The 24,035-nt window shown below is 40.1% G+C and overlaps 1 pseudogene; it reads right to left on the bottom strand.

Annotated features, from left to right (window-relative positions):
• Positions 1-536: 536 nt before the first annotated feature.
• The window catches only part of LOC115990967, a 39,992-nt pseudogene continuing 16,493 nt past the window's right edge, over positions 537-24,035 (bottom strand).

Below are 24,035 nucleotides of genomic sequence, written 5' to 3'. Positions count from 1 at the left end.
TGGTTTGACCTAAAAGGAAAAGGAAAAGGAGGAACTCAAGAAAAACTGGAAAAGAAAGTAAAATATAACGCTATTCCAAGGAAACAAGGTTTACCTGTTTGTTTGGATAAAGGAGTGTCTCCCAAAGCACCTTTATCTGACAAGGATTGAGGAAACACAGTCCTGATAGGACTAGGAGTGCGCTCAAGATGGGGACTTTGAGATGACGGGATCCTAGAAGCTTTGGGATCCTGAGAATCCTGGGAACCTTGCATCGGTTGCCCAGTTTCCTCGGCTGGATCATCAGTAGGGGGCTCCTCCCCCATAACAGGAAAAACAACAGAAAGAGCTGTGATAGTTTCCTCCCCCAGAGCCTTATCAGTCATAGGAGGGGATACCTCCACCTAAAGGAAGAAGAAGCGGAGAAGGCAGTGTCAAAAAAAAAAGGGAGAGAAAAACACAACAGCAGGAAATGCAAACAACACAATGTCAGAACAAAAGGGAAAGAACAAAAGAAAAAGGGGAACACATACCACGTCGTCTCCAGAAGATTGGCTCTTACCCTTCTTGTGATCAGACTTGCGCTTGGACTGCAAAGGAAATCACCACTCGTCAGCAAAATAGAAACAAGTGCAACAAGGTGAATAAAAAAAAAAAAAGAGAAGAAGGAAAGAAGTCTTGCCCTTCTCTCTCTCTCTACAGATTCTCTGGAAGTCTTTTGCTTACTACGAGTACGCCCAGAGGGTCCTAAAGGAGGCTGGGATACCAAACCAGAGGATCCTAAAGAACCATGGACTGAAGCAGTCACAGGAACCTGGGGAAAAGAAGACTCTACCTTGGTCTTCTTCCGGGTCCTTGAAACCAAAGGTTCCCTGACATCCTTGCCTTCCTGAGATGCCAAGTGTGCTTGAGATTTCCCCGTTTTCCTTCTTTTCGCCTCAGAGCCTATCTCCACACCCCCTGTACTTTCGCCAACATCAGCAGCTTTCATTTTCTTCGACTTGACATCTTTACCTTTACTCGGAGCAGTGGCAGCACTTATTGTCTCTGTTGCACCCCTTTTGATGGGCACCCCAGAGGAAGCACCAATGATGAGACTATCACCCAGCCAGGTCTCAGGAAAATCCTGTCCATAAGCCACCCAACCTCCCCTGGAGGCATGCCACTCTGCAAACCCAGTCTTGCTGCTTGCAGCAGCAGAAACAATCCCAGCAGTAGGAAGGGATAAACGTCTATTGGATGTCGGAGCAGAAACAATGCTAGGATTCGGGGCATCCCGAACTGTACCAGTGCCAACATAATCAACAAAGGACTTTTGTACTCTTCTCCAATAACTGGTATAGCCACTAGAAGCAAAGACTCCTCTCTGGGAGTTAGGCACTGCAAATTGGGGGCTCCTCCGTGACCAATAAGAAAAGGCCTGCAGCCTCAAGAAAGGATCCAAGGAAGGAAGGGATGGCACCACATCCTTAAAAACTGGAGGAATGTCCTGATCAAAACCAAATTGTCGGAGCACCCGGTGTGCTGAATAATGAGTATATTTTGGGCCACTTGAAGAAGGCACAGGAAGCCAGGAGGGGCTAATGCAGGCAAGATAAGCCAGACTGCCCTCATCACCACGGCGCAAGTCAAAGGTATTACCTGTAGAAGATAAAAAAGAAGACAACACAGAATCACACGCAAAGCCAGGACCAAACTCACGAGGGGAGCTCCCTGCTTGTCAAACAACTCCACAAGATTGAGGCCACCACCTTTCAAGCTAATCCAACGAAAAATAATGGGAAAGGCATCAGTAGAATTGCCACAAAGACCCTTCACTATGTCGGGGGATCCTTGGAACTTGTCCTTCACAAATTTCAAATTCCTGCACTTAGCCAAAGTAGCTGCAGAACGGTCCCACATGAAAATCTGAAGAATAGCACAATGAAGAGATGAAGTGATCACATAACAAGAATCACCCTCAGCCTCATCTCCATGAAGCTGGTCCAATTGAGAATAAACGTGACCCAAAAACAGAGGGGCCAAAGGATACTGGGTACCTCGAGCCAACTTGATTGCCAACGGAAAAAACGAAGACTTAACTCCGTACCCAGGGAACTCACTAAACAAAAACTTACTAAGCCAAAAAGCCAGGAAACCGGCCCACCTCACTTCCTTATCTTTTTCACGAGAGAGGGTCATCACCCATCTCCCCATCCTAGCCGGCTTACCACCAGAAGAGGCGGCGCGACCACCGAAGTGACCAAATAATTTTTCTTCTACCACGAGATCCTCACCAGAAAGGTTAATATCAAAGGGATTCTCTTCACCAAACACTGGGAGGAGGAAGTTATTAACCACATCCTCTAAGGTGATTGTTAATTCACCAGTAGAAAAGAAAAAAGTATGAAGGGAAGGGCACCAACGACGTACCAGATGCCTGAGCCCTTTGGCGTCTCTGAAGCCCTCAAGGTTTCTGGAAATAGCCACTGCCTTTAGGATACCGGCGCGCTCCAAACGACCCACAAATTCAGCATCAGACAGTTCCTTGTCTACCCATATAGGCCAGCCCTGAATCTTTCCTGGAACAAAATCAAAGAAAATAGGAACCACCTCTCGGATTCCTTGTCTGATCTGGAGATCAAAAATCTCTCTAGGGTCAGGAACTTGGGCGGAACCAGCGAAACCCGCTTGACCAGAAAACATCCAAACGTGAGGGGATGGAGGAGCTTCACCATGAGATATATGAGGGAAAAATAAACTAAGAGAATACCAAGGATCCCGTAAAGGGAAGGCCGGACGTTCAGTAACCTCGTGAGAATCACTCGGAGCAGAACCAGAAGAACCTTCACCCTCAGAAGGACTGGGAGTACGCTCTCTCCTCTTTCGAGAAGAAGAAGAAGCCATCGAAACAACACGCACTATGAGAAGAAAAGAGATTGAAAGTGCGAAAGGGAGGAAGACCAGAGTAACAGAGAAGAAGAAAAAAAAAGAAAGAGAAACACAAAGAGTGAAAAACTCAGAGAAGCAAAGTGATAAGATGAAACGGCTACAATAAAGGCGCAAATAGCAGTTGGGGAAAACAGTTTATGGAAAGACGCGCCAGTTGCCAAGAAATTTAATTTGAAGTGATCAGCAGTTATTAATGAGAATAACGGGAAACGAGAAAAGTGGGTAGAGGAGTTTTACCTCAAATACCCAACTACCACGTCCCGTATAAAGAGGAAGCTGCAAAAGGTAATAATTATAAGGGAATGCAACACGCAAAAAGGAGGTGACTAAAAGCAGCAGAAAAGGGCCGGGATCCCAAGTAAAAAGGAAGGGAACCCAGTAGAAGTCGAAAAAAGGGGGATACCACGAAAATCTTAGGAAACCAAAATCACTCACGCGTGGGTTTCAGGCAACCCACGAGCTCGGGGGGCTAAATGTTGAGGTCTAAAAAGGGTCATAATGAAATAAGCCCAAAACAGAAGAACAAGTCAAGCCCAAAAGGAAAAAATTCAAGCTAAGCCCAAAGTAATAGGTACGGATGACCCATGGGGGATAAAAGGAAGGCCCAGAGGATCCTGAAGCCCAGAAAAGGAAGAAGCATCCAAAAAAGAGACCACGGAAAAATATAAAGAAGCAAGGATCCTCAAATCCCTCTAAGCACAAATAAAAAGGAAGACTGGGACAGATCGATAGAAAGAAGACAGAAGAAGAAAAACAAGAAATAAAAGCAAAAAACGCGAGCGACCTCTCATGGCACAGACAGAAAAGGGGCCTCGGGGAACCAGGACAGGGAAGAAGAATGGTAACAAATGACTTTCAAAAATGGCAGAACAGGATTCCGCCCAAATAGGAAAGAAAGGGAAAAGAGGAAGACGCCAGAAATGGGGATGCCGAGAAGGGCATACCTCAGCACGTCCCAAAGAGGATGGCCAACCAGAAGCTTTCGAAGGAATCAGAACCAAGAGAAGGAAAGAATGAGAGAAAATGGAAAAGGGACTTACCGAGACGATGGGGACAAAACATGCTCTGTTTGCATAAGAACAAAACAGGGGAACCAACGGTTCCCCGGGACGCCCAGAAAACTCCATTATAAAAGGAGGGGATGGGTTGTGAAGAAGGCGGCGAGAAAAAAAAGAAAGAAACACAAGAAAGAAGAAATTCTCTAGGAAGAACCATCAGAAAAATCTATGCAGAAAGAAAAATACTAAGGGAAGAACAAATACTGCTTCCCGATATCCTGTAAAGGCCACTATTGCACATACTCGGATTCAACGAGAATCAAACTTTGCAAGTTTTGAAGGCTGAAATAGCCATTCAAGGCTGCAATTTTTGAGCTTGATTGGACCTTGTATCACGTCCTAGTGAGCTTTCTGTAATCAAACAGATAACTTATTAATGAAACACTGCTTCATAATTCCCAGGATCCCTACAGCATTTTTTTTTTATATCACCTTGCTAATCCTATTTTCTTTCCTTCTGAGCTTACATCGTTAATTTTTGGCACTCTCCGATGTCCTTGTTTGTCATTTTTCTTTGTATGTTGTCAGGGGTATTCTCTGCATTCACTTGATTCTTAAACAGCTCGTTAGTTGCGGTGAATCAAGGCCCGGTCCACCAAATCCTTCCTTTTCATTCAGGCCCGGGATCCTTGGGCTTGAGCATCCCGAAAAAGGCACTCTCACACACACTTATTATTGCTTGTTTTTTTTTTTCTTTTCTTTTTTTTTTTTTTTTTTTTTTTTTTTTTTTTTTTTTTTTTTTTTTTTTTTTTTTTTTTTTTGTTTAGGTGGAAGTATCTCCTCCCACGGCTGGTAGGACCCTGGAGGAGAAAACGGTTGTAACCCTTTCTGTTGCGTTTTCAGGTGTGGAAGAAGAGCCCCCTAGTGGTGGCATGGCTGAGGAGGCTAGGTAGCCAATGTTGGGCGTCCAAGCTACCCAGGATCCTGAGGCTTCCCAACTTCCTGCGTCCCAAGGTCCTCAGCTTGAGTAGACTCCCAGTCCCATCAGAACTGTGTTCCCTCAAACAGTGTTAAGTACAGAAATTTTGGGAGGTGTGTCTCCATCCAAACAAACGGGTGAGTCTTATTTTCCCTTAATGTTTAACTCTATTTCTCTTTTGTCCCCTCTCTCTCTCTTCCACCTTTTGAGTTCTTTCTTTCCTTTCTCTTTTTTAAGTCAAGCCAGTGTGAGTTCTGTTCCTAGCGCTGCCTCTTCTTTGGAATCAGAGGATTTTGAAGGTGGGTGAAGATCACTCTTACTGCGTCTCTACCTTCTTTTAGCCGTTTTGCTAAGGCTTCCCCACTTTTTCTTCAACTTGCTCTGTGTCCTTTCTTAGAGTCTTCTAAGAAGCCAGAAGAGCAAGAGGAGGAGGTTCCGCCCAGGAGGCCGATACTGGTTTCCCTTTCCCCTCACTTTTTTTTTTTATTTATTATGTATATTTTTTTTTGGGCTGCCTCTTTTCTTTTGAACTAAGTCTGTTTCCCCCTTTTTCTTTGTGAATGTTGATACAAGTGTTAAGGATTCTGAGTTTGTGGTTCCTGAGGGGGTTGTGGGATTCGTTCAGGTTGCTGATCTTCGAACTACTCAAAAGGCTAAAGGTTCCCCAGCTCCTGCAGGTGGGGATACAACGATGGGAGATGCTCCAAGGATAGCCGCTTCAGACCCTGATTTAAGGCTTTTCGTCTTCCTGGTCCGTTTTGATCTTCTGGAGTTCAACAGCCTCCCTGCTAGTCACTTCCATTCCTTTGGGTCTTCTTATGGCAGCTTCTTGTGTTTATCTGTGCCTGTGGAGGGTCTGCCATTGCTAGAAAGGTTGCTCAAGAGTCATGGAGACTTTACCAGTGGTTTCAGAGGAGGTGTTTTTCTGGGCAACATCTTGATGGAGCTGCTGTGTGCCGTGCTGATTTCCTTGAGGGGTTCTTCTATAGACTCTTTATCTGAAGAGAAGCTTTTGGAGTGGAGGGGAGTGGTACAGGACCTTTTAGAGGCCAGGTTCAACCTGTCCTTCTTGCTGGAGCATTTACGTTTACTGGCCCACATGCTATTCTAGAGGCAACCTCCCAGGAGTATAGATGTTGAGATTGCTACTGCTGAGGAAGCTCTAGCTCATGCTCACAAGGTCTTGCAGGATTTGAAGATTAAGAGGCAAAGGGTTCTTTCTTCTTTAGCTGTCCCTGTTATTTCCCCAGATGGTTCCTTGTTGGCTGGCCTTATTCCCTAGTTTTTCCCCCTTCTTTATTTTTAGCTGGTTCAGATGTGTATAAACAATTTGGGGTTGTATAAGTTTCTATTTTTTCTTCTGCTTGAACACTGCTTCTTTTTTTATTTTTTTTTATTTTGCATAGACTTGTATTTGTGCTTCGAGGCTGCTTCTAAGTGTTTGTGTTTCAAGATTGCTTCTAATTTTCTTAATAACATGCGGATTTGCTTCCCTTTAGGATATTGCTTTTCTTTTCTCTTTTTTTTTTTAATTTTTTTTTTTTACTGAGTCCTGGTCCATGGTTCCCACAAGTTTTTCTGTAGGTTCTGGATCAGGTACCTTGGTGGTTGTTTTGTTGCGCAAGTACTGAACTGGGTACATTGGGCGCCTCTTTTAGTCTGAGTTCATGAACTTGGCAGGTTCCCCTTTTGTCAAGTGTTGGGCTAGGTATCCTGAGCACTTATTTTTGCCCGTGATCCTAGACCATGCATTTGAAACAATTTGTGAGGTAGGTCTTGGGTCATATGTCAAAAGGTATTTTTTTTTTTTTTTTTTTTTTTTTTTTTTTTTGTCTTGGCCTAGATATCCTCCTTCAATTCTGTCCAGACTTGGACTTTGCAATATTTAGAACTTAAAGGCCAAAAAAAAGAGATTTCATTAAAATACGATTACCGTCTAAGGAACATGGCAAAAGTCATCAAAGATAGTAAGGATCACAGAGTGTCCTTCTATCATGGGTTCTTGAACAAAATTACTTAAACAAGAATTTATAACAAAAGCAAAGAAAAGATGAAAAACACTTAGCAAGCTGGAGAGTTGGCAAAGGGATCCCGGCGTACTAAGACCTTTTTTATTTTTTTATTTTTATTTTTATGCATAGTATTGTTTCAGCCACTTCCCATTTATGGGTTCTGTCAGGACTGTCCCATCTTCCTTTGTAAGGTAATAATACCCACTATCATGGGCTTTTCTGATGATGTAGGGCCCTTCCCATTTTGGGGTGAATTTGGAGGGTCCTAGGAGGTTCCTCCTTACGTGTTCTGCCATTCTCAGTACCAGCTGCCCCTCAGTCAAAGTCCTTGGGCGTATTGCTTGTGCATATGCTTTAGTCATTCTTTGCTGGTATCTCTGGCTTCTCCTCTTGGCTAGCTCTCTTTCTTCCTCTACCCCTTCTAGATCTACCAATCTCCTTTCATTGTTTGTGTCCTCGGTGTCCTCCTGACTTTCTTCAAGTACTACTCTTGGTGTAGGAACAACCAATTCCATAGGACTAATAGCTTTTGTTTCATAGACTAAGGAAAACGGCGAGAATCCCGTGGCTGTCTTTATAGAGCTCCTACATGCCCAAAGTACATCTGCCAGGTGGTCACTCCATTTTCCTCCATACTCATGCTTCATCTTTTTAAGGATCTTCAGCATCACCCTATTAGTGGTCTCAGCCTGGCCGTTTCCTTATGGGTATATGGCGTAGACCTTCCATACTTGATGTAATATGCCTCAGTCAACCCCTTCATGTCTTTGTTTATGAACGGGGTCCCGTTGTCACTAATCAATCTCTTGGGGATCCTGAACCTTGTAATGATGTGCTCTCAAATGAAGTTTGCTACGGCTGCTCCAGTGGCCTTTTTCAAGGGGATGGCCTCTACCCATTTTTTAAAGTACTCCATGGCTACTAAGATCCATATTTAACCATTGGATGGGGGATTTATAGGCCCTATGAGATCAAGCCCCAAAGTGTGGAAAGGCCATGGTGTTGTCATATCTTGCAACACATTTGGGTGAGTATGGATTGCATCCCCAAGGACTTGACAGGCGTGACAGGTTTTGACTAGTTCCTTGGAGTCCCTTTTCATTGTTGGCCAGTAGTACCCCAACAGTAGTAACTGTTTATAGAGCCTTCTTCTTCCTGGGTGACTCCCATAATCACCAGAGTGCACCTCCCTGACTACTTCCTTGGCTTCCCTTGGTCCTAGGCATCTCAGGGGATCCCCACTGTATCCCCTTTTGAATAGGATCCCATTCTGCAAGAAGTACCTGTCCGCAAGTTTCTTGAGCTGGTGGACTAATGCCCTATTAATTGGTAGGATCCCTTGAGCCAAGTATTCCATGAAGGGAATTCTCCAATCTTTTGTAACAAATACAATGTAGCTTTCTTCTTTGTCTATCGAGAGCTGACATTCTTGACATTTTTCCTGTATAATTGCCGCCTCTTTGTTCATATTTGGCCAGTAGTATCCCATGCGTTGCATTCTTCTATATAAGCGATCTTTTCTGCGATCCCGCAAGCTTGGGTATGTAACTCTTCCAACCTCTATTTTCCTTCATTCTCATTGATACACCTAGATAGGATCCCTCTAGGCAGCCTCCTGTACAGCTCACCTTCTATTAGAGTGTAATCTCTCAACTCTTTGATACTTCCTTCGGGTCCTACCTTTTTCATTTTTTCTTTGACTTCGCTCCTCCAATCCCACTGCTTGGACTCTCCGGGGTATATCTTTTGAAGGATCCTTATGATAGAATGTTCCTGCTTTCCTATCCTTACCAGCGTGTCCCTTCCTTTGAATGGTACTTGGGATCCCAGGGTGGCGAGCGCATCAACAAACCTGTTCTCACTCCTTTAAGTGTACTCTATGCTAAAGGTCTGGAATTCCTGCTCCAACCTTTGTGCCCAAGTCCTGTAGGCTGCTAAACTTTTTTCTTTTAGCGTAAAGTCACCTTTCACCTGGGAAACTACAAGATTGGAGTCCCCTAATATTCTTATATGCTTTACCCCTAATATTCTTATATGCCTCATATTCAGCTGCATTATTGGAACAGGAGAACCCAAGCTTAAAAGACAAGTGTATGATATCCTCATTCTCATAGCTTAGTATGACTCCAACTCCATTTGAAGTTGTTGTAGCTGACCCATCGAATCTCATTGCCCATTTCTTTCCTGGGATTTCTGCCACTGCCACCTCACCCAGGATCTCTTCACTTAGTGAACTTTCTTCCTTTCCTGGGAACTGAGCTAGTAGATCTACTATGTCTTGGCTTTTGACAGCCTTGGAGGTCCTAAGGCCTATGTCATATTGAGAGAGTAGGACCAGCCATTGTGCTATCCTTCCTGTTAGAAGGGGCTGATGTAGGAGTGCTTTTATGGGGTGAGACTTAGTTACCAAAAGGATCTAGTGAGCTAAGAAATATCTTATCAGCCTCTGGGATGCGTAGATAATCACTAGGCAGGCTTTCTCTATTCAGGGGTACCTGGTCTCGGTGTCCTTGAGCGTCTTGCTTACATAGTAAATAGGTTGCTCATTCTCATCATCATCTTCCTGTGCTAGCAAGGCTCCTATTGCTTGGGAGTTTGATGCTAAGTACAGCAACAGGGGTCGCCCACGTACTGGTGCTTGGAGAGTGGGCAAATGATTCATTATATGCTGAATCCTTTGGAAGGCCTCATGTTGCTCTGTTTCCCAGGTGAATTCAATTCCCTTTTTCAACTGTTTGGACAAACCCGTTGTGATTGAAGCCAATCTTGGCACAAATCTCCTAATATAGGAGACCCTCTCTAGGAAGCTTTTTAGCTCCCTTACCATTGTCGGTCTTTTCATTGTGGCAATGGCTACGACTTTGGCTAGATCTACACTTATGCTTTTGTGATATACCAGAAACCCAAGGAACTTCCCAGCAGACACCCTGAAGGCACATTTCATGGGGTTCATGCGTAGCTTTTACTTCCTGCATCTTTAGAAAACTTGCTCAAGTACTTGAAGGTGTCCTATCCTAGTTTTTGACTTGACCACAATATCATCCACGTAGTCTTCCATCTCCTCATGCATCATATCATGGAAGATAGCTGTCATAGTTCGTTGGTATGTGGCCCTTGCATTTTTTAGGCCAAAGGGCATCACAGTGTAAAAAAAATTCCTGATTGGAGTTCTAAATGTCGTTTTCACTACATCCTTGGCAGCCATGCGAATTTGGTTGTACCCATTTTATCCATCCATAAATGAGAACATAGAGCTTCCTGCAGCTGAGTCTACAAGAAGGTCGATATTGGGCAGAGGAAACTCATCTTTTGGGCATGCCTTGTTCAGATTACGAAAGTCCACATAGCAACGAATTTGACCATTCTTTTTTTTCACAGGTACTATGTTAGAAAGCCACTTGGGGTGCTGGATGGGTTTGATAAAATGAGCTGTCAGCAGCTTCTTAACTTCTTGAATTATCTGAGCTTCTACCTCGGTGTGAAAGACCCTAGTTGGCTGGACTACTGGACTGATTCCTGGGTCCACATTGAGAGAATGAACCACCAATCCTGGGTCTAGGCCAGGCATTTCATTATAGGTCCATGCGAACACGTCCCTGTATTTCTGGAGTAAGGCTACTAATTGCTCCCTTTCTTGTGCCATCAGCTGACTGCTAATAAAAACAAGTTTCTGGGATCCTAGCTTGGCTCCCAGGTTTATTTCCTTTAATTCTTCGTCAGGCTGAATCTGGGCTTCCTTAACTGGTTCCTTCGGGATCTCCTCTTGAGTTATCATGCAATTTGGTGGTCCGGGACCTTTCTGCGTGATGCATTCAGGTCCCGTGCACCTTCACAAGCGATAAATCAACCTTCCCTCGAGTTCTCGCACCACCACGCACTCTCGGGATCCTGAGGAGCTAAGCTTCCTCTTTTGCCTTTTTCTTTCCAGAAGGTTTCTCAGATCATAAGCACCCCCCTCCTTCTTCTTCTTCTTCCAGGATAGGTGTTCCTAGGATCCCCGATGTGGGGTTCTCATCATCTAGCTCTAACTCATCGTAAAACATTACTTCTGCAAAGTTCACTTCCCTTTGGCTGAAAGGGTTACGGTTGGCAGGGATCCTCATGGGCCTCCCATTCAATCTCCCTTTAATACATTGATGGTACATGGATGGAATAAGGCGGTGTTTATGGAGCCACAGGCTTCCCAACAGTACATGGTAGGACACCTCTGCATTAATTACAAGAAACCTTGTCAAAGCCACTATTGGTGCCACTCTTAAGGCCAGCTGTACATACCCTTCAGTTGTTTCTGCCGACCCTCCAAATTCTGTTATTTCCATAGGAGCCCCCAGGATCCTCCTGTCAACCAAGCCTACGGCTTCCAGGGTACTCAAGGCTATGAAGTTGAGTGATGCCCTTGTGTCCACCAATGCTCTTCTGACTTGGACACCATTTATGGTGGCCATTAGATAAAGGGGTCTACGATGGTCTGGATACTTAACCTCCATATCTTCATCAATGAAGGTTATTGCATTAGTTGTCTCCAAGAAAGCTCAACTAGTATGTGATTCTGCTATGAAACACTCTATTCCCGAATCCACTGCTATACTCATGAGAGACTCTATGGCCACTCTTCTTGCTTCTAGTCCGAATCCTAACTGGTTGAATAGTGACCTGAACTTGGGATTCTTCTGGAGGGTCCTGACTGTGCTTGGGTGGAAGGATCCTTCAGATTCTTCTGCTTCTACTGGATTCCCATGGATTACTATAGCTACCACCCATTTCCCTTTGTGGTTGGGCAGGGGGTTCCTTTGCACTTCTGGCTCTTTTTGAGTGAGTTCCAAGGTTCCTTCTCTTAGATTTTTGTGAAAGAGCCTACGGAGGGTCCATCAATCCTTGGTGGAATGCTTGACATAATTATGGATCTTACAAAACAAAGGGTTCTTCCTTTCTTCCTCAGTTGGTGGCCTGGACATAGTGAATGGCCTAACAACTCCATCCCCGATCCATTTGTCTAGGACATGGTTTAATTTCTTTGTGGTACATGGGATTACTGGTGGTTCCTCAAACTCCTTCCCATCAGGCCTCTTCCTTTTTTCTCCCACTGATGTCGTCATGGCTTGGGATATTGGCATCCTTTTTGTCCTCATAGTCTGTGCTGTCCTTCTAGTTCTCTGCAACAGGTCAGCAAGCTGTGCGATGCATAGGTTTTCGAGGTTGAGTCTGTAATAAAAAAGCATGTTAGATATGCAAGTTTCCACGAGTTCTTTTTCTTCGTGGTCCCCATAACAATCTAGGGACACATCTTCAAACTTTTTAATGAATTGGACAGGATCCTCCCCAGGCCTCTGCCTTACCATCTGAAGGCTTTGGAAAGTGATCTTGTCCTCACTGGGGTAATACTTCGAACAGAATCTCTCCATCATTTCATCCCAGGTTTTAATGGACCCAGGTCTCAACGTGGTGTACCAAGTATATGCTCTATCCGCTAAGGATTTAGCAAATTCTCTTAGACACAGTTCTTGGTCTCCTACGTAGGGGCCCATAGTGTGAATGAACCTATTCACATGCTCCACGACACTTCCATTTCTTCCATCGAAAGGATGGAACTTTAGGGGTTCGTATCCTTTAGGGTACAGCTTGCTAAGGAGTTCTGGTGGGAATGAGGGATCTTGAGAGAATTGCTTGGAGATCCCCGAATATTTTTCCCTTTCCTGCTCTAGGAGGACATTGACATCTGCCAGTGTTAGGTATTGGGGGTTGGCTCTCCCTCCCGTCGCTGACCCTCCTTCTGGTTGAGTTCTGTCTTAGTAGCCCACAGGGGGAACATTGTCTCTGATTTCCTGTGTCTTGCCTTCTTTGAGAAGGTGAACTTCCTGCTGCAAGTCCTTTAACATTGCTGTCATTTGATCCATGGGGTCTGGCTCTTGCCTTGCATGCCTTTGTTCTGATACGACCTCCTGCTCTATCAGGGGTACCTTGCACCTTTGTCTGGAAGCTACTTCATTTTCTCCCACGGGCTCAGAGGCCGTGGGTGGCACATTAGTACCTTTGTTGTTCCTTTGACTTGGAGGCATGCTCTGCGAAGGGATTGCTTCTTCCCTCTTCTTTACCCAGTCCCCAGCAAAGTCGCCAAAATGTGAGAGTACCTTTTTCTTTAGTACCCGGGCCCAAGGATCCTAGGCCAAATAGTTGTGGTTTGGTGGACTGGGCTTGGTTCACTGCAGCTAAAGGGGCTATTTAAGAACCAAGTGGTGCACAGGGCAAGCTTCCTACAATACATATAAACTAGCAAACGAGAATATTTGTACTGAATAACAATGAAAACAGCAAAAGGAATACAAAGTAATCAGGAAATACACAATGTTCTAATCCTTGATCTTGATCAGAGAAAGTCCATGATCCTTTAGACATATGACGATACATTCTTCTAAAGTCACCAAAAGGATTTTCCTTGACCTTTACAATGTTTAAGAATTGAAAATCATATCTGAGATATTTGAATCAATACTGGGTAATGACATTTTTTAAGAATTGAAAATCATACTTGTGATATTTTTATGAAATTGTGCCCTTTTGCCAATACAGGTCCAATTTCATTAGTGAGATCACTAGCAAGAAGAGCTTGAATAGTCAAGCTTGCATCCCATAATTGACTACCAAAACTTTGCATATAGATGACATAAATCAAGTTAAAATGTTCAATATAAACTCAAATTTAAGTCTTCATGAAATAGGTAAAATGTTCCACAATTGTTTTACAAAAATATGTACTAACCTGCATCTTGATTCCATCTTCATCAATCCATATGAAATCTTTCATCCTAGCAAGATGTTTCTTGAAATAATCCCCATTTGGATCTTCAACCCAACAAGCAAGCATACATATTGCCTGTTAAGTGCAACTGGCTTTAGTATTGATGTTATAAAGCCTAAATTAGCCATGTTAATCGGTATTCTTGACTATAGAATGTAATTACCTTTTTCACTACTCCGACGGTAATGTATCGACTAATTTCATCTTCATAATGAATATGCTTCATCGTTACCTAAAGAGCCTTCTCTCTAACCAACTTATTTAAGGGCCAACAAGTAAGAAAAGGCTCAGTTAATACGTATAGACTATCCCAAAGCAGATCTTGTAACCACGGATGGGGATAGTAGAGATCCTCCTATAATAATAGTTTTGAAGAACCAATGCATATGAAGAAATTATTAAGAGCCTATATGTGAATGCACACATATCGACCATGAGGAGAAAATTAGGTAAACTCACATTCGCGCATAGATGCCGCACTTTCATCCATTTAACTTCATTGTAAGGCTGAGTATAGAGCTCCTCCCTTAATTGAAGAATTAGAAGTGTAATTGGACCAACAAATCTTTTCCCGTATATGTACGAAAAAGGCATGTACACCAACCGACAATAGATCCACATTCTGGCTACAGTTTAGGCACAAAAGACCCTTGATATAGTTTTAACTAAAATAAAAATATAGAAAGTTCTATTGTCGAAGAAGAGTAAATCCTCAACAGTGGCAGAGGCATCTAATAGAAGGGCAAACCTAATTTCTACATTATCCTAACTGTGTTAAAAAACATTCCACTATGTAATAAGGATCAAAATTACAAAGAATTGTAAAATATGATATATTTAATGAAGCAATAAGTACATATTGTGTGAACCTGGATGAATGGGAAGAAAAGAAGGAAGGAGCCAAAATTCTAGTGGCATTGGATTGCATCCAGTCCATTCAAACACGCGAAGTATCTAAAACATTGCATAATAGAGTTAATTACCAGCAAATAGTCATCATTCTTGGTGAAAGCAATACAATTAGATTTTAATCTACAATACAAATTATTATCAATGTATAACTATAATTTGATATGAAACTTTGCAGAAAAAGACATACGGAAAGCCAATTCTTTCCCCAAGAGGGTATGTGTGTAACACCACCATGATCAAGGTTCCACTTCCGTGCTTTTGCACAAGCATTATCCTGACCACCGTCAGGTCCTTCCCTAAGTATACGCATACAAATGTAGTTGAGAACTGTGCCAAACACGATGCTATGACCTTCTAAGTGTAATCCCCAGCCACCATCTTCATTCTATTTTAATAATGATAAATTAATAACATAGCTTTTTGCCGAATATTTTTTAGCATAGTTGTTATACATGAAGTTTGAACTTTAAAAAAAAAAATAATAATAAAAAGAAGAAGAAATGAAAGACTAAATTAACAAATTCCACAAAAACTCTAATTACTTATTCTATAAAACATCAAAGAATATGTACTTGATGATTGTATACGTAATGAAGGATTTCTTTTCGATATTCAGCAGGGAACACTGTATTAAGATGTCCTGTAATGTAGCAACATATTACCTGCATTTTTTTGGATTTAATAAAGACAATTAGCAGTTAGATGAAGATGAACACCAAAATAATTCAGTGGCAGGCATGTCATTAACTAGTCTATGATGATCACAATTATGAACAATAATGACAACAATATAACTCACAAAGGGTGGAACAAAAAACATCGGGCCAGCATTTTCAGTGGGCCAGTGACCATCACTAGACTGCAAGGCCGCAGAGAAATGGACAGCCCTCCTCAATGCATTTGTGGCCTTTTCATCTGTGATTCCTTCTCCATCCTCTATCTTTTCTGGTGGAATTGTTTGTTTGAAGTTTTTCTCCCTCAAAAACTGCAATAATTTTGTAAATTAAAGAAAGGATGGTGTCAGTGTCAACAATTTCTAAGGCTTTAGAAGTATGAGCAGTAGCAAAACTGACTAATACCATAGAATTTCATTGAGCAATGACACTTTTTAACCAATTCACTTGAACACTAAAAGATACCAAAGTTTGTTAGTTTTTATTCCCTTTTAACGAATCCAATTCACTTTTTCTTAGTGCTTTGATAGGAATTCTTGAGAGATTTCAACTCTAGGGCTAGACTGTCTTTTTTATGTTTCGGCTATAAAATTTTAAGTTTTATGCATAAATAGGGGATTTTTGTGTTCTGGACGTTAAACCATTAAATTGAATGCTTAAGAAGAAAAACTAAGGATCCTAATTAAAATTCATAACTCTTAGGTTAGATTATGTTTGGGTTATGTCGATCTAATGAATTGCATCTTTAGGTATTATATTTATTACATTAAATTAGGGCTTTTCGTTCTTGTAATGTTTAAATACAATTGGATCCATAATATGTAACCAGTACATCTAATTAGGTTTTTCTATTTTGTTTTCTAAAAAAAAAAAGTTTAGTTTTTTTTTTTTTTTTTTTTTTTTTTAACTTTAATTGGGTAAAATTAATATAGATTTGACTCATTTGAGAGTAATTAATCAATGAATTGAAAACATTTTGAATTTATGATTAGGAATTAGAATAATTTGTGGCTTCCAATGATCTAAGTACTTTGATCTCAAATTTAAGGTTCACATATGAAATTAAGGTTTCCAGTTGCAAGTTCAAAGTTTAAATTTCATGATCTGATCAAATGATTACGATCACTTAAGTTTTATATGTAATCAATAGGGGGTTTTCTCTTAAATTGATTTTAATTTTTTTTTAAATTTATTTATTCTTGATTTTTCAAAATGAACAATATCCATATGGAATTAAAGGTCCTAATAGAGTTGACGCTTGTTTAGCTATGGCTAACTAAATTTATGTTAGGATTAATCTATACTACTAACAAGAGGATTCCCTTATTTCGTCTTCAACTTTTGGCGTAGCAAAATATGTTCATACAAATTCTAAAATAACATATTCTTTAGTTTAATTTTATTTCCTACAAAAAAGCAAAAAGGTTAAACAAGTAATTCTATCTCACATACAATTTTTTTTTTTTCAAATATCTGATTCTTATATGTATTTGTTATCTATTTGAATTCAAATACTAGTGGGTTTCAGTTAACTCAACTGGTAAAATCTCTGATAGTTGTATAAGAGATTTGGGGTTCAATCCCTGCCTACACCAAAAATTGATTGGTGTCTTGGTCTGATGATAAAACGCTATCATCAGGAACGGATGCCATAGGTTGAAACTCTTTAAAAAAAAAAAATTTCAAATACTTCTATTATGTTTTATAAAAAAAAATACTTCAAATATGTTTTATAAAAAAAAAAAAAAATCAGTTATGTACGTACACAAGAAAAAAAAAAGTTTTTCTCTCCTACAAAAAGCAAAAAGGTTGAACGAGTAATTCTATCTCACGTACCAAAAAAAATTCAAATATATGATTCTTATCTGTATTTGTTATTTATTTGAATTCAAATACTTCAATAAAAAAAAAAACCTTATTTATCATTTGTATTCAAATGTCATTCATTTATTTTTTATCTATTTGAATTCAAATACTTTAATTATGTCTTATTTCCTATTCAAATGCTATTTTGTTATCTATTTGAATTCAAATACTTTAATTATGTTTATCAAAGAGAAAAAAAAAAACCAAAAAAAAAAAAAAACCTTATTCTCACAATCAATTTGTTTTCAAATGTCTGATTCCTATCTGTATCTGTTATCTATTTGAATTCAAATACTTCGATTATGTTTATCAAAAAGAAAATTACAAATTTACTTCTTCAAAAAAAAGAACCCACTACCACTCACGTACAAAATGAAAAAAAAAAAATTATATATATATATATATATATACTAAAACGTATTTAGCTAAATTTTTTTTTTTGTTTCAATTTTGTTTTATAATAATACTAAAACGTTTTTCAGTTTTATCCCAAAATTTTTATTTTTATTTTTTATTATTTTTATTTTTTTAATTCTTTAAAATATTTCAATTTTTTTTAATCCAAATTATATATAGTTATCACAAATCCTCATCCATTCACACTAAAGTTTATCATCTTTCTTTTGTTTGAAACTTAGTTTTTTTTTTTTGTTTTACTTATCACAATTCTTATCCCAATCGATAAATTCAAATGTTCAATTGGTTTTGAACTTCTTACGGTACAAAATTTCCCTCATTTGAACACATTAAAATTGCATCCATACTAGGGATAGCAATGTAAAATAACTACTACTACTACCCACTACTATCTCAACTCCCTTTAGCCACTATCACGTACAGAAGGAAAAATAAAAAATAAATAAAAATCTTCTATTCTGACCACCCATTTGCATATCACATCTCCCACCTTCCTACTCCACATATTCATTATAATTTAACAAAGCCACCACTTTCATGTCAGAATCAAACGCAGCAACCTTTAAAATTTGCTAAATTTCAATATTTAAAGGTACATTATATCTAATTTCTATGGAGAAGTGAATTTTTATTGAGGTTTGTATTTAAAGGTGTGTTGACTACAGGCCTGGTCTTAATTTCTATTGAGGTATGTATTTGATTCCTTTGTAATGTTGAGATATTTTGAGCTATTTTGATGGTGTAAGGTTGAATTTATTCAACCATCTAATTGGCTTTATTCCGTGCCAAATTTGCTTGTATTTCAGCATTTAGTAACCATGTATTTAGGTGGGTTTGATGTAAGAGTAGTGAGTGAGATAGAGTGAAGTTTGCTCAAGAGTGTGCAAGAAAACAGAGACTCGCGGCTTGGCCTCGCGGGTGACTCACGGCTGCAAGCCACCAAACGCAGCACACGTGCCAAGCATGCCGGAAGGTGAACAGTCATGCTAGCTGAAGCACTACAGGACGAAACAGGACAACTGGCCATACAGTTATCTCGCGACTGGATCTCGCGACTTAGTCAAGCCGCGAGGTCAAGCCGCGAGCCACCCCTGTTTTGTAAAACCTGACATTTCACATTCCTCTCACACTCCAGTATAAATACCCCGTTTACCCACAAATGTAAGAGAGCTTCTAGAGAGAATTTTGAGAGAGAAACCCTAAAGAAAAACAAGATTGATTCACCCACAATCTATACATTAGAGTCTCTTCAAATTCCTCAACTCTCTTCCTCTCCATTATCAAATCCTTGAGAGGCATTTTACCAAACCTTGTTCTCACCATTTTCATTACTGTGAGAGAGCTGTTTGGATTTCTGGGAAGCAGTTAGGAAGGAACCAATCTTCATTGGTTGATGCTATGGTTTAGTAGCGGAATCCGGGAAGCTAGAAAAGAAAAAGGTTCGGCACAACCTCGTTGGAGGAAGAAGCTTGGAGGGTCTATTGTTGTCCATGTATCCCAACTATATTTTCTAGTGGATTGTTTACCACTTGGAGGGCGGCGAAGAGGTTTTACGCCGAGGGCTTCGGTTTCCTCTTCGATAACACATCGCATGCTGTCTTTGTGTTTGCATCTTCCTTCCTCTTTATCTTTGCCTCTTTATTAACTGCTGTGGGTTGTGTTTTTAATTTGGCATAGATAGTTTTTCCAATTCCATATATTAGCTTATGTTAAGTTTCCGCACACTTGTTGTTTGACATAATGCTTAAATTGGTTAAGTTGTAATTTGGGGGTCTAAACGTTCAAGGGTGTTTATACACATATTTGAACTTTCAATTGGTATCAGAGTGGGTACACTGTTATTGGTTCCATTACCATTGTGTGATCCTTGACTCCCTTTTGAGATGGATTGGTCTCAATCCCTAAATGCACCTCCATATTTTGATGGTAGTAATTATGCTTTTTGGAAGGTTTGCATGAGAGCTTTTCTGTGTTCTATTGATGAATCTGTTTGGGATGCGGTTGAGATAGGTTAGACCAGGCCTGAGGAAGCCAAATCCACATGGGATAAGGCAGCACTTGCTGCATCTAATGCTAACAGTAAAGCACTCAATGCTATTTTTTGTGGTGTGCCTCCAGATGAATTTCACAGGATTTCTCACATCATCATTGCCAAAGAAGCATGGGAGATATTAGAAACCACCTATGAAGGCACGAAGAAAGTGAAAGACACCAAGTTGCAAATGCTGACCACTCGGTTTGAGGAGCTCAAAATGAGTGAGGATGAGTCCTTTGACTCTTTCTATGGGAAGCTAAATGAGGTGGTTGTCAGCAAGTTTAATCTGGGAGAGAAAACGGAGGACTCTAAAATTGTAAGGAAGATCCTTCGATCTTTGCAGGAAAGTTTTCGTGCTAAAGTGACAGCGATTGAAGAGAGCAAGGACCTTGATGACATCAAAGTCCAGGAGCTGGTTGGTTCTCTTCAGACTTATGAGATGTCGCTGCCCAATCAACGGAAGAGTAAATCTTTTGCCCTTAAGACCATTAATGAGAAGGTGGAAGATCAAGATTCATCGGGAGAAGATGTGGTTGACAAAGATGTTGCATACCTTATTAAAAATTTCAGGAAGTTCTTGAAATTCAAAAATAATGGCAAATTTGATGATAAAAGAAAATTCCAAAATTCTGGAAGGGAGAAAAGAGAATTCAAAAAGAAAGATGGAAAAGAATCTCAACCTGCACAAGGTGTCACTTGTTTCGAATGTAACGGGCATGGACACTTTAAGAAAGAATGTCCGAATTATTTGAAATCGAAAGGCAAAGTGTATGCCACAACATTGAGTGACTCAGATTCTTCTGACTCAGAATCTGAAGAAAGCTGTGATGGAGAAGGGAACTACTCAGCGTTTATGACTATTGCTCACGTTGAGTCTTCAGACGAGTTGAATCTGTTTGTACGAGACCTTGGAGAACATAGTGATGAAGAATCACTGGGAATTGCTGAAGAATCAGATGCTGAAGAAGATGAAAGCACAACCAATCTTCAAGAGAATTACAACTCACTCCTGGAGAAGTCGGGTGAGTACATAAGGGTGGCCAAGGCTGCTGTGAGAAAAATGAAGAAGGCAGAGGAGGATTACAAAAGTCTCCTAATCCGATATAGGGAGGCCAAATGTGAGATAGAAACACTGAATGGTGAGCTGTCAGAAGTTTATACAAAAGTGAGATTTCTTGAGCAAGAGGTTGTGCAAGCAAATGCTAAAATAGAGAGGGTCACCACCAAGAAGCTAGATGATGTTATTTCATCTCAAAAGAGCTTTTCAGACAAATTCGGGTTGGGATATACCGGAGGAAGTAGTTCATCTGGAACTGTCACTAAAGAAGTGAAGTTTGTAAAGGCTAAAGATCCAGTCGTAATTGACCTTACTACTGAGAAGCTCAAGATGGAGGAGAAGAAGAATGTGGAGAACCAACGGGTGTTGAATCACCGAAATCAGTATGTGGGCAGGTCTGGATCTCGTGCCAAGTCTCATCCACGACCACAAATAGGTCCTAGATCAACCTATGTGTGTCATTATTGTGGACTTCAAGGGCATACTCGACCAAATTGTCAAAAGCTGAGAGCAAAGAATAGTGCAACTCCTCAAAGGTCACGAGGACCTAGAAATGATAGAAGAGATTGGGCAGGTGAACAATCTAGAGATCAAAATGGTGATCCTGGAATGATGAATGTGATGAAGATGATTGGTGCATTCACCAACTGCTTGGAAAGCCTCTCACGAAGGTTTGAAAGCCCTAACTCCCGTACCCAATCCTATAAGGAAATCACCCCAAACGCAAGTGACGTGTGGGTGAAAAAGGGTACTCATGCATAAGCATTACAACATGTCCATGTATTAATACTTCCTATGCTTTGCGACGATGTTTGTTTGTTTGCTTGGTGTTTTTGTTGTTGGTTGGTTTGCTTGTCTACTTGTGCATTCTTTTTATTTATTTCGTTTTTGATCAATTTTTTTCTTTTAGTGTCAAAAATCCAAAAATCACATAAAAATTAGAAAATCAAAAAGTTTGATTGACATTGTTGAGATTTTGTCTCAAAACTTGTTTTGCCTTGTACCTTTGTGCTAATGGTTTTGTGCATTTTCGAGCATTGCTTGTTTCTTTGCACTCATATTACTGTGGGAAAATTCTTGAAATCTATGTGATTGTTGTAAATAGATCTTCAATCTTGTCATGAATGATTAATGAATGGTTATGTTGATCTTGAGACATGCATAGACTTATGTCTATATATCTTCCCATTTTTTTGTTTTTTTTGCTAAAAAGAGCTCACCAAATGTAAATCTCCAAATGAAAAGAGATATTGAGCTGCAAAAGCCTGTCGCACATTCTAATATTCGACTAGGAAAAAGGGTAAGCGACCTTATATTAAAGAGAATGTTTATTCAAAAAGCCAAAGGCTTGTTCATTAAAGTGAAATATCAAATATCACTCTCACAATGAGAGGTGATTGCCTCAAAAGATCAAAATGATCAAATGTTATGTTTGAAAGTGGAGTCAAATGTAAAGCTCCAAGATATGTTATCAAGTTTTGTGAGAGGTCATATATACATATTTCTATAATTGAGATGGATCACTTGATCTAGTGCTAATTGTGTATGCCTTGGTTGAATTGATCATTGAAACTTCTCATTAGACTAAGGACTATCTCACTGTTGATATCCACACACAACACACAAGTTTATGTTCAATAAATGCCATATTCATTTGTGTAATTGTACTTGATGAAATGTGTTTTTCACATGCTCAATTTTTGTTAATTCAAACATAAAAAGATTTTTAAGTGTTTTTAGGTATTTTTGAAAAGTATTTTGTTTAAAAATCTGAAAATTTCAAAAACCCAGTTTTGCCCTATTTTGGCGGCTCAGTCGCGGGTAAGTCAAGTCGCGAGCATCAGTCGCGTCTTCGCGGGTCATTTTTGGTGACTTGTTCGCGAGTGGAAGGTCCAGTCGCGAGGGTTACTCAGAGATTTTCGCGGCTCAACTCGCGACTCTTTCGTGGGTAGACCTTCCAGTTGCGAAAAACACTTAGAAAAATTTTTCAAACTTTTGTCTTTGAGTGTTTTGGTGGCTTAAACTGGCAACTTGTTGGCGACTCTCTTCAGTCGCAAAAAACGCGTGTTTGGCAAAAATAGGGGCAGTATTTAAAGTTGCAAATATCCCCACATGTCTCTTTCCCAAACGCTCTATGTACCCATTTTCAAACCTCATTGGTGCTTCATTTCTTATCCAAATCATCAAGAAAAAGTATGGGTCTTGTTTTCCTCATCTCATTTTCCCTATTTCATGGATGTTTTTATTACCATTTGGATTGATATTGTGTTCGAAACATTCCTCTTTTTGTGTGATTAGTATGGCTTATTATGTTTGTTGTTGTTTTCATCTGTTTTCATGTTGAGTGGTCACAATGTGCTTTTTCATTGTTCTGATATTTGCCTGTTGTTGATTCTGAAAATCTTTTGTTAAATGGGTTTGATATTTATATGACTTGCTCATTTCACTTGTTTGTGTGTTGATGTTGGTTTTTGGCATTGGTTTACTGTGCTTTTATGTTAACATAATGTGTGTTTCACAACCATGTGCTCTAGTTTGGGTGCTCTGTTACTTCATTTTGAAATTTTTTCCCATGCTCATATCTTTTGTGGCATGTTTTATGATATTTGTTCTTAATGTTCGAATGCTGTATTTGTTTGCATATCATGGTCATGGTAAACTATCTCATTGATAGTTCTGTTTGATTTTGTCTCTCTATGCCTTTTTGCGCTATCACCATTTTGCTGCACCTGTCATTTTGTGCACCTTAGTATTGTTGGAAGTTTGGTTGGGTCTGCACTATCTTCAGTTTCTATTTATGTATTGAAATCTCTGTTTTTCACTTCTATTAGCATTGAATCATGTTGATATTTATCTTGTGTGATACTGTTGTTGGTTCTTTGCTGTAGGCCTATTCTCTTGCAGATGTCTCGTCGATCTTCTAGAGGTAAAGACATTGTTGCTGACGATCCAGCAACACCAGTTGCTAAAAGGACTCGACTATCATCACAGGCATCTCAAGACCCCAATAAGGAGAGGTTCAGAACTCCGCTTACCTCACATATCTACTCAAACATCTTTGACAAGTCAACTCCCATAGTGGAATGGGTGGTGGAGTTTAACACCTTAGGGACCACTTTTATTCCTCGAATCTTTGAGAAACGAGATTGGGCAAACTTGTTTGGAAACTTTGATGATCCAAAGGATGAGCTGGTCAAAGAATGCTTCTCCAATGCAACTGATCTTGGAGCTGAACTTATTTTCTAGGTCAGAGGAAAAGAGTTTGGTATTTCCCCAAACTCCATCGCAGATCTTCTCGGCATCACTAGACCTCAAAATGTGGATCTAACTCCATACGATGATCGAACTCCAGAGGTTGAAGAAATTCTACAAATCCTAG

Source organism: Quercus lobata, chromosome 5 (assembly GCF_001633185.2).
Source record: "Quercus lobata isolate SW786 chromosome 5, ValleyOak3.0 Primary Assembly, whole genome shotgun sequence".
Classification (NCBI taxonomy): Eukaryota; Viridiplantae; Streptophyta; class Magnoliopsida; order Fagales; family Fagaceae; genus Quercus; species Quercus lobata.
The sequence above is the reverse complement of the archived record's forward strand: the minus strand, read 5'-3'. Positions and strand labels throughout refer to the sequence as shown.